Source organism: Ipomoea nil, unplaced genomic scaffold (genome assembly GCF_001879475.1).
Source record: "Ipomoea nil cultivar Tokyo-kokei standard unplaced genomic scaffold, Asagao_1.1 scaffold0117, whole genome shotgun sequence".
NCBI classification, from domain to species: Eukaryota; Viridiplantae; Streptophyta; class Magnoliopsida; order Solanales; family Convolvulaceae; genus Ipomoea; species Ipomoea nil.
Window position 1 is genome coordinate 1,706,911 of NW_017616545.1, and position 17,144 is coordinate 1,724,054.

Consider the following 17,144-nt stretch of genomic DNA (forward strand, 5'->3'; position numbering starts at 1 on the left):
TATTTCTTATAGGACTAAGGGTTTGGTTTAGGGATAAGGGTCCATGGCTTATGGTGGACCCTTCTTAATTAATTAAGGGAATTAAATCCCCTTTTAAGGGTAAGTAATTAAGTAATTAGTTTGGTTTAGAGGCCGTAACACGGGGTGTTACAATTCCTGTTTATACTCCCAAAACTGCTCTTGAGAAACTAGAAACAGTTGAATACTTTGCGAACCTGCCTACTGAATTTGTTCCTGTTCCATCTAAAGTCTTATCTCCTAAGTCTGTTGCTCCTATTCTTGATGATGATGATCTGTTGCTCACTGAGTTAACTAAGAAGATGGGTGATTCTGCAATGGCTATTGTTCATGAGGTTAATCAATCTATTGCTGAGACTGCTCATCTAGAGTCAACTAGTTTCAAAATCAGAGATGTCCAGAACATTCTTACATCTCCTCAGCCCACTGTCACTGAAACGAGTCATTCTGTTTCCACTACCCCTGTTGATGTGTCTCCAAAGGGAGAATCCGGAAAGTCTAAGAGAAAAGGTGCTCCTGAAAAATTCGTGGTTTGATCTTACCTCTCAGCCTGTCATAGCCCCTTGTTCTGGAAAAAAAAAAAAAAAAAAAAAAAAAAAAAAAAAAAAAAAAAGGAAAACCCATATCCACCTGTTCAACAAGTCTTTAAGACTTTGAGATCTTCTATGAAAGGAAAAGATCTAGCTGCTCCACCTCCAGTTCCTAAGGGAAAGAAAGCCAAATGTTCCTCCAAATCTAGGGAAAGAAGTGTCACACCTGAAGTTCCTGAGAGTCCATATTCCTATGTGTATACTTCATCCTTTATTGACACTGAGGTAGAAGAGAAATGGCCCTCCATGATCAAAGAGAGCTTATTGTTCAAAGATCAGTTGATGTCAAGCAACTGAACATAGACTGTGATGTTGTGCCTCTTCTGGAAGAACTTGATTTGATGAGTACTGTGCAGAAAGTTGGTCCATACTCCAAGCTTCTCACCTATGAGTTTTTCTGCAATCTGTCCAAGTCCATTGATGACTTAACTCATGAGAGATGCATGCAAATCTTTATCCGAAAGACGTGGTTTGTCTTTGGTCCGGATGTTATTAATGAATATTATGGCTTACCTATAGTAGATGAAGATGAAATTGTTGACTGGGATCTGGTCGCGAAGACCTTGACTGGTGGTGTTCTGACTAAATGGCCCTCTTCTGATGTAGATGCTTTGTTAAGTGCTGATTTTACTTCAAAATTTGTGATATTGCACAGGATTGCTCTACACAACTGGTTGCCATCAACCCACTTCTACACTGTTAGCAAATCCCTTGCAGCTCTAATCTTTCGTATCGGCACGAAGAAAGCTGTGGATCTAGGCAAATGGATATTCGACCACATGCTGACTCTGATTCACCCAAGGGAGCAAAAGGTCAAACTGCTCTATCCAAACCTGAATTTCGGAATTCTAACGTCTCAAGGGCTTGTTCCTATGCCAAATGAGGTCGTACGCACCTCCTTATACTACACTGTTGATTCCAGACTTCTTGGTGGCAAGCATATTCGAGACATGAAACTAGTTGATCCTCTACAAGGTGCTTCGAGTGATCCTACTGACACCACTCCCTATGTGAATGATCTAAGATTGTCTAAGATCCTGAAGGTTCGTATTGATGAGCTCCAAACTGCTAGCACTATTATTAACACTCAACTCCATGCTGCTCGCACTGAGCTAGCTACTGTTCTACTTCAACGAGTCTATCTGATGCTGAGCCGGTGTCTGACTCCACTCAAGCTGTTGGTGAAGAAGGTCCCTCTGATAATGAGGACCTACTTTGTCTATTATCTAGCAAAAAGGGGGAGTAGCTAGTAGTCAGGGGGAGTAAAAAGATGGTGTATGTTGGGGTGTTTGAAGTTCTGTCCCTTCTGGCCTTGTCTGGGCGTGCTTTGTGGTTCATGGTCTGTTTTAAAGTTTGATCTGTTGATCTGTTTTTGGTTCTGTTCTATTCCAGCACGGTTGTGTGCTGATGATATTTTATTTGGTTGTAATGATGACATTATGTCTTTTTAATTGCTTAAGTAAAACTGCCAGTATGTTTTTGACCTTTTGGTTTAAAATGTGTTATCATCCTGTATTTTGTTTTATTGAGTTGTTTTGCCAAATAATAGCCAGAATGGGAGTTTGTTAGTGTTTTGGTTACTTAAAACCCCAACATGTAATTGACATTATTATTATGGCGAATTAGAATAGGTTGTAGATCAGAGTCAGTCTGAGTTTGAAGAATGAAGACCTGATTGATCAGGGAATCCATCAGAAGCGTCTCTGAAGATCTAAAGCCGTTGGAAGACATTTTATTGAAGGAGAGTATGTGTTGGCAGATGTTGTTATGGCCTGAGGTGAATTTACAAGAAAGTCATTCCTTAATTGAACACCGCAAAGGGTATGGACGTAATCTAACTAAGAAGCTGCTTGAATTCTCGATTACGTGTCTTACTCCTTCAACCAGAGATATATTGTAACACCCCCTTTTTCTTAAATTTCAAAACTTAGATTTAATAATCTAAAAAGACGAAAACAGCGGAAAAGACAAAAAAAAAAAAAAAAAAAAGATAAATATAGATCCAAAATCAACGCTAACAAAAGAAAGAGGAAGTGTCACTGCCACAGTTACCCACCCTCGAGTAACTGCACAGGCTAAACAATTGTAAAACTATCCAGAGTCAAAAGCTCTAAACATCAACATAAGGGAATATGCAATCCCCGGTGTCCAAACACCAACAAAACTAAAGTAGTCAAGCTACATCCAAAATGGAAGGGATAACTAGAGCTAGCAACAACTAAGCCCTAGAGCTACACACTACAACTAACAAGTGAGCTCTCGTCATGCATCAAGACCACCTTAAAAGGGTTATAAAAGCACATAGGAAAATAAACCCGTTAGCATAAAATGCTAAGTATAAAACCACTCAACCCTGTAACATAACTATATATATAGATTTTGTAAAATGGTTGGCATTCAAATACAATGAGTATATATATAGATAAAAGAATAAACCAACAATAACCCAATTAAGGATACAATACATATAAGCAGGTATACTCATCAACATATGCAATAACGACACATTTCTAAGATAAACAATAAGCAAGAGGTATGAGTATCAAGTAAGAACATTTTATCATACGAGTAAGTACAACAAAATAACATGTTTCACTTCTCAAATACTCATCATAAGGCATATACTATGCAACAATGAAAAGCCATACGATAGATGCAATAGTATAGATATATAGATACTCATACTTTCGATAATAATAATAATACTTTTATGCGGGGGACCTCTTTCACATCTCGTGATTCTCTTTTCTCTTCTTTTTTTCAAAAGTGGGTCTATGAGGCAGGTACTCCACCGCAGCGAAGTCCTAGCGACGGTGCTTCCCACACAACCGCCACATCCGTACCTACAGAACCTCAAACTCGTGGGGAGGTAGGAACTTCAAGAATCATGAATGGACCTATCCGGGCTAGCAAACAAGGGCCGACCTAATACTCATCTCGCCCACCGAACCAATACTCATAGTTCTAACTTTTCTTTCTTTCTTTGGAATCAGGTATCGTACTTTCAGTGTGCACACCCCCTAACCGGGATTTCAAGCCCAGTGGGTAGTATCCAACCTAGCAACTCGGGAACCACATCCAAGCTACTTCATTTTGTCAGTGACTTTACCGATCTTTTCTCTTTTCATACGAAAGGACATAGTCCAAACGGGAGCTCCAAAACAATGATTTTCCTCACTTCATATAGATAGCATACATATATCTCATACAACTTCTCTTTTCATGTTGGCAACTAAAATGATATGCAAGCTTTTCAAAATAATATAGATATAGGTTTCCGAAATACATATACGGGTTTTGAAAATATCCTAAGGCAATAATATAGGCCATCTAAAGTATACAAAAGCTTTCAATATGAAAATCATGGATTTCATGTATCAAAGATTATAAACTAGTAGCTCATGCAAATGTAACCATATGATCATGCCAATCTCAATACTCATGAACTAGATAATGCAACTAGGGCATTTAATCAACTCATCTCATAACTCAAGTCCAACATGGTACTCAATTTTCATACTCAACGGTACTCAATAAACACTTAGGAAAATCATGAATCATGCTTCTTTGGAAATGTGGATTTTATTCACAAATCACATAGGCATATTTCATACTAACATGTCGTTACGAGCCCGAGTCTCCGAGCCACAGAGGCCCACGATTCCCGGTCCGAAACAACAAAGTGGGCTGAGCCACAAGGGCCCTGCCCTCCCAGAACTACCCAATGGAGCTAGGTGACGGAGCCTGAGGAGCTCCGTCACTTGGCTCTGTTGAGCCACGGTGCTAGGTGGCGGAGCCCCTCTAGGTCCGCCACCATGTTCTGTTGGGTGGCGGAACACACCAGCGGATCCCTCCGGGGTCTGTTGGTGGTTCCGCAAGGTCAAAATCAGTGCCCAGGCAGTGAGCTCGAAAATGACACATAGCAAACCAAAACTCCACTTCCAGACTTCCAGATCAACATCAAAACAATCCCAAACATTCAAGATCAACATGGTAGCAACACAAGCTCATAATACATACATAAACATATATTCTACAACATTTCTAGGCATCAAAACACCAACAAAATATTCATATCATCAACAACAACACAAGATTAAAATAGTAGATTTGGGAGTCCATGGTTTATACCTTGAGCTTGTTAGACACTAGTAGGAATCCCCCCTCTTCTTCAACCAAGATTTCCACCTTCACATCCTAAATCCTTCAACAAGAACACATAGAGAATACATCACACATACTTACACAAACATAAACTATAGTCTAAAAGAATAGACTAGAAGAGGATAGAAGATGAAAGCATAGGAAGATAGATGAATGAAAATGGATGGAAATGGAGGAAAGATTATTTTTCTTACAAGAACTTCTTCTTCTTCTTCTTGAAAATTCTCTAGAAGTTTGGAGAGGTAGAACAAATGGGAGGGATTGAGTTTAGGCAATGGAATAGTGATGTTTAAATAGGTAGGGCTCAAAACCCTAGGCAATGTGCTGAAATTTTTGGCCAATGGGGGTAAGAAAGTCATTTCGCGATTTAAAATATCGGGTTATAATTTTGGGTCAAAAGTCGGGTCAAGTTAAGATAAAAATGGATTTCTAAATTATTAGGAATGAAATGGGTTCAATCTTACGAATATCTCTAGATCAAAACACTTGAATCAGTTTCACAGGTTCCTCTCAGGTTTCACTCAGATTGACTTTTTGAGTCAAAACTTGAAACATAAATATACTCAATAAATAGGATTTTTAAAATATAAGTATTTTTTGGTGTTGGATCATTTAAAATAAAGGAATTAAAAATATTTAATTCATACACCCATTTGGAAATTAAAGTAGGAGTAAAAATAATTTATTTTGGAATTTATAAAATAGAATTTGGGATAAAAAATTTTGGGTTGCCACATATATATTGTGAGTTGCTGATTCAAGAAATGTTACGCATACACACAATCCATCTCTTGAATCAAAAATAGCACTCATCGTTCCAAAAGTCTCTCTCTGGTTATCATCCCTTCTCAAGACTAAAAGTTCATGGTGATTTAAGAAGATGAACTTGAGAAGAAACAAATGTGCTTAAACAGTGGACGCGAAAATTACTCAGTTGTGGGAACAGCGTAGTACTGCGTCATTGAAGCGGACTGCATCAAAGTTAGCTATCCATTGAAGGGATTTCATAGACTTCTGGATGCATGGCTCTCCATCTTCAACAATTCACTAAACCTCTGTAGATTGGGTACAAACATAGTGTGGGGCACTTGGGTGAGATAGTTTCTCTACCTTTGTACATTGGTGTTATGACGCATCGGTGATCATCCCCCAGATGTAGATACACATTGTATCGAACTGGGTAAACAAATCTCTGTGTTGATTTACATTCTGCATTTATTTTCCGCTCTTTTACTTTCTGTTGGTTTATCTGTTTGATTATCCGGTTTACTGTCTGTGTTAAGCTTGCGCACCAATTGTTTGATAAAACAAGTAGATCAATATTGTAGGTTATCATTTCACACAAAATCACAAATATATAACCTACGTGAGAACAAAAGACAAGAAAGGATGATTGCAATTGAGATTGATGCAATTAGAAAGCAAAGACGACAAATGTTATTTATACTAAAAATTGAGAGAATTGCGCATGAAAGAAAGGGAGGACGTGCGCACTTGCTACGTGGGAAGAAAGCTGCATCAATGGGCGCAATACGTGGATGATCATGGTGAGTGGAATGAATTTGAGCCACATGATTTTGAGCCACACTCTGACAGACTTAATCATAAGAATAAGAGGGTTAGAAGTGATCGAGGTGGTAAATATGAAACACATATTGATGATTATTACGTAAGCATTGGTATTGTACACAAGCGTATGACACCTTATTTACCTCAATCTAATGGTATTGTTGAACATAAAAATCGTACGGGGTACATTAAAAGATATGTTGAATGCGATGTTGATAAGTTTGGACTTACCCCAAAATATGTGTGGTGAGATAGTTTTGTCAAGCAATTACCTTTTAAATAAGGTACCACACAAGAAACTCAATAAGACTCCTTACGAGTTGTGGGAAGGTAGGAGGCCTTCTGTAACACCACACTTTTCTTAATCTAAATCCTGATTACTTAACTTAACAAGATAAGCTAAACAAGAAATTAAAAGTAAGATTAATAACTTAAACCAACTAAAACCAATAACGGGTGTTACCGCCACAGTCACCACTCGCGATGACTGCACAGGCTAAAAAGGGAGAAAACTAACTCAAGTTAAACTTTAATAAAACAACCTTAAACTTGGGGGAACAACTGTAACACCCCAAATTTTTAAAACATTTAAAGCCTATAAAATAAAGGCAAATCTATCATTATTCATCCAAACAAAGCAGAACTAACAACATAAGTATCGAGGTGCCATGCCACATCTAGGTTTGAGAACCTAGATGCACAGGCTAACTGACTAAACAAGCAAAAACTGTAATTAGTATCCATAATACAAGCCAAGGCTCATAGGCCATCTAACTAATACTAAATTATCTGAGATAGGTCCTCATAACCATCTAGTGCACTCTGGAGCAACTGATCTGCACCTGAAAAATCGTACGGTATAACAACCGTCAGCGAATAATGCTGGTAACCCACTCCCACGCGTTAAGTATAATATAGGTAGATATAAGAAACCATTTTGAGACTGGAATACATATATAATCCTAAAAAAACACTAGCTTTAAAACCAGATCAAGACTCAAGACACAACAACTGGTCTAACATTACGAATCATCATAAAGATACTAGCATGCGTCCTAACACGCAAGATAAGATAACCACAAAGCTCAGCAATAACAAACAATAACAACAACAAATCACAATGACAAGCAAAGGCAATAGCAACAGTAACATCGCAATCCAGCCTTATACCAAGTTCCAATCTTTACTCCTCTCCATCCTTATATCAGTTCCAACCTGTACCTCCAGGCCACCCTAATAACACCACCCCCTTATCCCTCCACGCAACTACATGCCCCCACCAACATACCTCCAACAAACCACCGATCTGTTAGCACCGCATTACCATTAAGTCATTAACACATGATACGTGCCTCTAGCACCACTATCAAGGGGTCTTGCATATAGCACAAAGACATGGCACCGCAGTGCTTATAATCTGACTCATGCCTTTAGCAAGCAAACCAGGGTGGTCCGTTGATAAGCACTATTTATATATTTAATTTAGATTAGTTTTTATAATAAATTAGTTTTATTTATTTAATATTATATTTATTTTAAACTTTATTCTATATTTTGCAATAATATAATAATTATTTATATAATTAAGCTTAAATATTATTTTTGAGCTATTATGATTGGTTACAATAAATAAGAGTTAAACTTTGTTACTTTATTTATTTAGCCCAAAACAATGATGTAATTATTTTAAAAGTTATAAAGCCCAAGTTCCATTTAATATCAACTTACCTATTCTTTATTCCATTTGCAGGCTTGCAGCTCTGTACGTGACTTTACGCAGGGATTAGAGCAGCAGCTTCAGTCGGTGACTTCAAAGGAGATTTGAGCGATTCCATCGGCACCTGAGGCGACAAACTCGATCGACGACTACGGCAGAAACGAAGGAGACTCCGTCTGCGACATCTGCGATGAATTCCGTTCGCGAGCTGCTTCCACAAATTGCTGCGATGAAGGATTCCACCGACGAACTTTAGCAATGAATTCCTACGCGTGATGAAATCAGATTGAGGCAAGGAGTAATTGGGGTCTATTCTATTAATTTCTTCTGGTTAGAAAAATAACTATTATTTATTTTTCAGTTTTTTTGTGGTTGGGTAGATGAATTTAATTTGTGATTGTGAGGGAAATTAGGGCTATTTTGTGATGTTTTGGGGAGCCTGAACTAGTATAAATAGAGCTGGATTTTTCAGTGGAGGGGAGTCAGTTTTTAGAACAATTTTATTTCTCTGTAAACTTTTAATTATTATGTTCTACTAAGTTTATTTTCGAACTCAAGAATAATAGAAGTTTTGGTTCCTCTTGAATTGTGAGATCTAATTTGATTTTCTTTTATGCTATATTATTTATAGATCTTCTATTATCTTGATATTACTGCTTTGATTAATTGTGCAAAAAGGATCCGTTGTTCAATTTTTATTCCAGTAAATTGATTTTTAGAATTCTTAAATCCGTAATTGTTGAAGTGTTCGAAACCTTAGTAGTAAAATAACATAGTTGATTATAAATTAGATTTTCAATCTTATGTTATGGAAATGTATAATCTAGTTTAAATGGACCGAGCTTGCGAGTCTGTTGACTAGAATTGGTCGTCTTTCAAATTTTTAATGCTGGTAGTTAATTAAATCCTAAGAGCTTGTTTAGAGTTGTTAATTATATAGGGAAGTAATTGAAGAGCATGTTTTGATTACCGATAAAGCAAGGAGAGATAGGTTGTTAGATCTTGTTAATAACCATAACCAATTTGGTGTAGGATAAAGGATTTACACTTTATTTCAATGATCACTTCGTTGAATCAATTCTGATATTATGTCTTGGGTTGGATACTAGTTTCCCTGCTATTCATTCTTACCTAATATTCTTTATCATTTTATTAATGCTTTTTGAACTCGAATTATCATTCCATTCTTTATTTAAATTTTGGTATAAAATTAAATCAAACCAATCTCTGTGGGTACGACCTTACTCATCACTATTGCAAATTATAGAGTAAGTAATTTATTATTTGCTGGATTCGACATCCGTCAAATTTTTGGCGCCGTTGCCGGGGATTGGTGTCAAATAGATTTATTTTTATGCCACGTTCTTCTCGTACAGGTCAACTGCAATACGATCCTGAGATTGAGAAGACTGCTAAAAGGTTGAGGAAGGAAACTAAGTTGCGCAAAAATCAAGCCCTTTCATCAACATCTCTTCAATCAAATACCACAACTGAATCAACTGCCTCTTGTTGCGATCCCGAAGTAGAGCAAGCAATGGCCAAAGAACAAAGGACCTTGCGGGAGCTTTTTGTACCAAATGTGAATCAACAATCGCTTTGTATTCAACATCCTGCATTAGAGGTTGGTTTGAATTAAGGTCAGGTTTGTTTCAATTACTTCAAACTTTTCGTGGACTTGAAAATGAAGATCTACATAAGCACCTAAAGGAGTTCCACGTGGTGTGTTCGAGCTTCAAACCACAAGGAGTAACGGAAGATCAAATCAAACTGCATGCCTTCCCATTTTCATTAGCTGAGAGAGCAAAAGATTGGTTATTTTATCTCCCTCCTAGCTCAATAACCACATGGACGGATATGGTAAGACTATTTCTTGAAAAGTTTTTTCCAGCATCACGAGTAGCTAGCATTAGAAGAGAAATATGTGGCATTAAGTAAAGAGACATAGAGACCCTCCACGAGTACTGGGAACGCTTCAAGCAACTGTGTGCAAGTTGCCCCCAACATGGAGTTTCTGAACAACTCCTCATTCAATACTTCTATGAAGGATTGCTTCCTATCGAGAGAAATATGATGGATGCAGCTAGTGGAGGTGCTATAGTGACTAAATCTCCTCGTGAAGCTAGAGATTTGATATCCATCATGGCTGCCAATTCACAACAGTTTGGATGTAGACAAGATGCATCTTCACAAGAAAAGTGAATGAGGTAAATATTTCTTCCCTTGACAATAAATTATCTCAATTAACTACTCTTGTTCAACAGTTAGTTGTAGGAAATGTGCAACAAGTAAAAGCTTGTGGGATTTGTGCTGTTACTGGCCATCCGACTGACATGTGCCCGACTCTTCAATACAACTCTTGTGAGCAAGCTAACGCAGTTGGAGGATTTCCGGGGCCACCCCAAAGGAATTATGATCCCTACTCAAATACATACAACCCAGGATGGAGGGATTATCCTATTTTAGTTATAAAGCACGCCCACAATTTCAACAATTTCAGCCTGTTCCACAACAACAACCTTCATCTTCACAACAGTCATCTTCTAATTCAGGTATGTCATTGGAAGATATTGTTAAGTCACTTGCTACTAACACACAACAATTTCAGCAAGAAACAAGAACAAGTATTTAACACTTAGAAAGTCAAATGAGCTAGTTAGCATCCACCTTGGGTAGATTGGAGTCTCAGGGTAAATTGCTATCACAAACTGTGGTGAACCCAAAGCAAAATGTAAGTGCAATTACACAGAGAAGTGGAAAAGAGTTGCTAGAATCTACTCAAGTAAGAAAAACACCCAACCGAGATGAGGAAACTGAAAAAGAGGTCCATCAACCTCAAGATGATCAAAAGCCTGTTGATGAGCCCCCGAAGTCTTTGGTAATTCCTCCTCCTTTTCCTAGTATATTGGTTAAATCCAAAAAGAATGAAGAAGAAAAAGAAATTCTTGAAACCTTTCGAAAGGTTGAGGTAAATATCCCTTTACTTGATGCTATTAAACAAATTCCTCGGTATGCTGAATTTCTCAAGGAGTTGTGCACCAATAAAAGAAAGTTTAAAGGAAATGAAATGGTAAGCATGGGGGAAAATGTTTCAGCTATCCTTTAGTAAAAATTACCTCCTAAGTGCAAAGATCCTGGTATGTTTACTATCCCTTGCAAGATAGGTAATGTTAATATTGAAAGAGCAGTGTTAGATCTAGGAGCTTCAATTAATGTGATGCCTTTATCTGTTTATCCATCTCTGAATGTTGGTCCATTAAAAGGAATGGGTATAATTATTCAACTTGCTGATAGATCTAATGTGTATCCTGTGGGGGTTCTAGAAGATATTTTAGTGCAAGTGCAATGGTTAGTTTTTCCTGTTGATTTTTATGTAGTTGATATGGAAGAAGATAATAACTCTTATGATTCAATGCTAATATTATTAGGAAGGCCTTTTCTAAAAACAACTAAATCAAAAATTGATGTGTATGATAGTACATCAACAATGGAGTTTGATGGTGAAATTGTTAAATTTGATATATTTGATGCTACCATTAAACATTTGAATGGCATATCATCTGTTTTTGTTGTGAATATTTTATTGCAGGAAGATAATTCTCATTTGATTGGTGCTGATGAAATGGATGTTGCGGTGAACAAAAATCCTAACTTTGAGGATGCGTTGGGACGGGGATGGAGTCTAGCCAAAGACTTTAAAGAAAGGCGTTGCTTGGGAGGCAACCCAATGGGAGTTTATTCAATTCTTTCCTTTATTTGTTTTGTATTTTTATTAATTTTTCTCTTGTCTTTACATTCTATTTAACATTTGGGACAATGTTAAGAATAAGTGTGGGGAGGGGATTTAACTATTATTCATTATTTGATTTTCCCTTCAAAAAAAAAAATTTGTTACTAATAAATTTTTCAAAAAATATAATATTTTTACTAAAATTTATAACATAATTGAATAATTGGTCTTGCATATTATGATTATTTAGGTTAGTATTTTGTTTGATATGGTGGTGGCTAAACTAAACAAGCATGAACCTGTGAGATTTTGAGCCTTTGACTGACACTTCAGTCCAATTATTTTGTTCTTGTGTGATATCTTCCATAGATTTGTATCTCTAGAACTTGCCTTGATTCTCTTCAAAACTAATTTGATGCATGCATGATTTTTAATATGATTAAGGCCATCTTTGATTTTTTGCCTCACTAGCCAAATAGCATATTCATACCATAATTGATTTATCCTTTGTTAGCCATTTTGAGCCTTTTTAACTGCATTTTTATTGTTATGGAACCACATTATAAGCTTCATATCTGAAATTGATTTCCTTAACCCTGCCTAAAAGATTAGGGGAGCTTTGATTGGGTAAATGCGTAAAGATTTGAGTGTGGGGAAAAATGTTGACAAAGTATCTACGAGTAAGAATAATGAATTGGTCATTAGACTTCTATGAGCCTTTTGGTTGGTATTTTCAAAAAGAGAAGATATTAGATAATGGAAAATGAGTTGATGTAATTGTTTCAATTTGAGATTGTTCCTAGACTAAAGAAGGTGAAATATTTGACGGAAGTTGTCTTTCTTCCAAAAAAAAAAATATCAAATCAAAAAAATTGAAAAAAAAATGAAAAATACGAAAAGGAAAAAGCAGAAAAAAAAAAGAAAAGGAAAACAAAGAAGACGAAACAAAAAAGAAAGAAAAAGAATTATTATTATTCTTTGTAACTATTATTATTTTTCTTGTTCAATAAAGTATGAATAGTTTATTATCTTATGGGGATGTGATAGTTTATTTGGTTGGAGTTGAACTATTAAAATAACAAGAGTGATTGGGTTCAGTTGGTCTTTATTTTAATTTAATTCATTCAATCATGCTCCTCTAAGTTTTTAAGCCTTTTTAAACTACTTTCCCAAATAATTTCTACCGTTTGCCCTAAGCCCCATTACAACCTTGAAAAAAGTCCCTATGATTTGATCATACATGTTATCTTGTAGTAGAGAATGAGAAGATATGCAAGCCTATGGCAGAGCATTTCTATAGGAATTGATTTGAGTGAAATTTATACATACACCCTTCAAACACTTTTGAGTGATGAGTGATATTCCCGTGAGGGCTTGATTATTTAGTTTACTCATTATCTAATAAATTGCTAGCTAGTTATTTATAATGTGTTTGAGATAAATGTTCATGAAATGTTATGAGTTTTTACATATTAATATTTTCTTGAATAATGTTTGTGCTTGAGAACAAGAAATTGATTAGTGTGCGGAATTTTGATAAGCACTATTTATATATTTAATTTAGATTAGTTTTTATAATAAATTAGTTTTATTTAATTAATATTATATTTATTTTAAACTTTATTCTATATTTTGCAATAATATAATAATTATTTATATAATTAAGCTTAAATATTATTTTTGAGCTATTAAGATTGTTCATGATAAATAACGGTTAGACTTTGTTGCTTTATTTATTTAGCCCAAAACAATGATGTAATTATTTTAAAAGTTATAAAGCCCAAGTTGCATTTAACATTAATTTACCCATTCTTTATTCCATTTGCAGGCTTGCAGCTCTGTATGTGACTTTACGCAGGGATTAGAGCAGCAGCTTCAGTCGGCGACTTCAAAGGAGATTCGAGCGATTCCATCGGCACCTGAGGCGACAAACTCGATTGACGACTACGGCAGAAACGAAGGAGACTCCGTCTGCGACATCTGCGATGAATTCTGTTCGCGAGCTGCTTCCACAAATTGCTGCGATGAAGGATTCCACCGACGAACTTTAGCAATGAATTCCTACGCGTGATGAAATCAGATTGAGGCAAGGAGTAATTGGGGTCTATTCTATTAATTTCTTCTGGTTAGAAAAATAAATATTATTTATTTTTCAGTTTTTTTGTGGTTGGGTAGATGAATTTAATTTGTGAATGTGAGGAAAATTAGGGCTATTTTGTGATGTTTTGGGGAGCCTGAACTAGTATAAATAGAGCAGGATTTTCAGTGGAGGGGAGTCAGTTTTTAGAACAATTTTATTTCTCTGTAAACTTTTAATTATTATGTTCTACTAAGTTTATTTTCGAACTCAAGAATAATAGAAGTTTTGGTTCCTCTAGAATTGGGATATCTAATTTGATTTTCTTTTATGCTATATTATTTATAGATCTTCTATTATCTTGATATTACTGCTTTGATTAATTGTGCAAAAAGGATCCGTTGTTCAATTTTCATTCCAGTAAATTGCTATTTAGAATTCTTAAATCCGTAATTGTTGAAGTGTTCGAAACCTTAGTAGTAAAATAACATAGTTGATTATAAATTAGATTTTCAATCTTATGTTATGGAGATGTATAATCTAGTTTAAATGGACTGAGCTTGCGAGTCTGTTGACTAGAATTGGTCGTCTTTCAAATTTTTAATGCTGGTAGTTAATTAAATCCTAAGAGCTTGTTTTGGGTTGTTAATTATATAGGGAAGTAATTGAAGAGCCTGTTTTGATTACCAATAAAGCAAGGAGAGATAGGTTGTTAGATCTTGTTAATAACCATAACCAATTTGGTGTAGGATAAAGGATTTACACTTTATTTCAATGATCACTTCGTTGAATCAATTCTGATAGTATGTCTTGGGTTGGATACTAGTTTCACTGCTATTCATTCTTACCTAATATTCTTTATCATTTTATTAATGTTTTTTGAACTCGAATTATCATACCATTCTTTATTAAAATTTTGCTATAAAATTAAATCAAACCAATCTCTGTGGGTACGACCTTACTCATCACTATTGCAAATTATAAAGTAAGTAGTTTATTATTTGTTGGATTCGACACCCATTATCCGTACCTTCAATACGATAACCGAATGGTCTGTGCCTTTAGCACAATAACCGGGCACTCGTTGTGCCAGCCTCCAACAATCTTTTCCACCAATCACATCTCTTTCTCATCATGTACAATCACTCAATCAACATGCGCAACAACAACAACAGTGGCCACCGCTCAACAACAATAGCAATCAATACACATCAACACATAGCAAGGAACAATCAAAGGGAAAGCACAACAATCACATAGGCTATCATCAACAAATGACATCAACATAAACACGCAACCCACAAGATATAGCCTAAGCTATACTTCCCAAGCTAACGAGACAACCACAAGACACCCACGGGAACATGCAAATCTCATCCTAGGCCAATCGGGATACTAACCTAACCCACATGCATTAACCACAACACAACTCCTATAATGGTACCCGAAGTATCAAACGAGGCTCATAAACATCAAATGGGGCACAACAGGACACGGGGAAACAACAAAACGGGGTAAAAAGACATGACACGCCGCCCCGTACCAGTGGGTGTACGACAGGTGGTCAACCACCCACCGGTGAGCAGCAATGTACCAGCGGGTACACGGCGAGTGGTCAACCACCCGCCGGCCACCCGCTGGTACAGCGTCCTTGTACTGGCGGGTGGTCTGGTAGGGGTTAATTCCCCCACCGACCCCCCGCTGGTACGATGGTAACTTGGCATCTTCCCAACTCGGGAATTCATCAATTACACCCAAGACCAAGTCCAAATACATCGCAACACAGATCAACGACAATATGGACTTGAACCACAAGAATTAAGCCAAGAAACCAACACAATTAGATCCAAAATACATGCTCCTAACATATCAAGATTCAAGAATCAACTCATAACCACGCAAGAACATCAAGAACATCAATACCTTATCAAATAAACCCTAATGACAAGCTCTAAACATATCTAAACACAAGATTATGCAAATAATCAATTATCAACATAAAGATCATCAAGATTACCAAATAAGCGCAACATAAACCCTAGACAAAGCTCTATCAAGACTCAATCATAGAACCACACATACAATTACCAAAGGAGCCAATAATCAAGATATAGCAAGGAAAGTAGGTTTTGTAAGACATGGGTTATCTCTTAGCCTTAATCAATTTTCCCTTGGCTACTAAGGTCCTTCTCTAAGATTCTCCTTCGATTGATCTTCCTAGGCTTGGTGGTGGGGAATTCCATGACTAGGTTTCTTGGGAAGATTTTCGTGTGATATAGTTATGGGTGGAAGGGTTCTAATTGCTTTCTAATCCCCTATTTATAGAGTTAGGGATTCTAATTAGAATCTGAATAGTAAAGGCCTACTTTCTTTATTCCTAACAGATATATAGGTCTAGGATTCCCAATTAGAATCTGAATAGTAAAAGGTCTATTTTCTTTATTCCTAACAAATATATAGGTCTATGATTCGTAATTAGAATCTGAATAGTAAAAGGTCTACTTTCTACATTCCTAACAAGTTTAAGGTCTTTAATATAGACAAGGGTCTATGGTCCTCCGTGGGCCATATTAATTAATTAAGGGATCCTGACCGGAATAAATCCTTTTTAATTATTCTTTAACGGGATTAATTACATAATTAATTTGGGTTTGAAGATCGTAACACGGGGTGTTACAACAACCCTGGTGTCACTTGTAACAACAAAAGGTCAAACTAAGTTTCCAATAGTCAAACAACTAACATCAAAGTTCAACAACAGTACCTAAACATCACAAGTCTAAAGTAGAATCTATCTAGAATCTACCAACTCAAAGTCTACGTACTAAATCTACTCGTACGCGCTCAAACACAGGGCCCACCTGAAAGGGGTTATAAAAACAAGCAGAAAATAAACCAGTTAACAAATTAATGCAAAGTATAAAATCACTCAACCCCGTAAAGTACTATAGAATATAGATTTTGAAAATCATTTGGCAAGCACACATAATTGCAGGTATTTTCAACACTTAAACAACAACCTCAACATGTTTATAATCAACTCTATATGCTTTCAACCTATTCATCATATAAACACATAATCATGTTTTCTCAAGTACTCAACTTAACACAAATCTCATGCTTCAACACATATCTCAAAACGTAGCTCAATATACAATCTCATGCTCAACTGATAGACAAAGAGATACTAAATAACATAACAAACAATCTCATGCTTTCATGCTAAACGACAATCAATCTCAAAGCTATCATGCCAACTCAACAACAACAACAAGCTATACA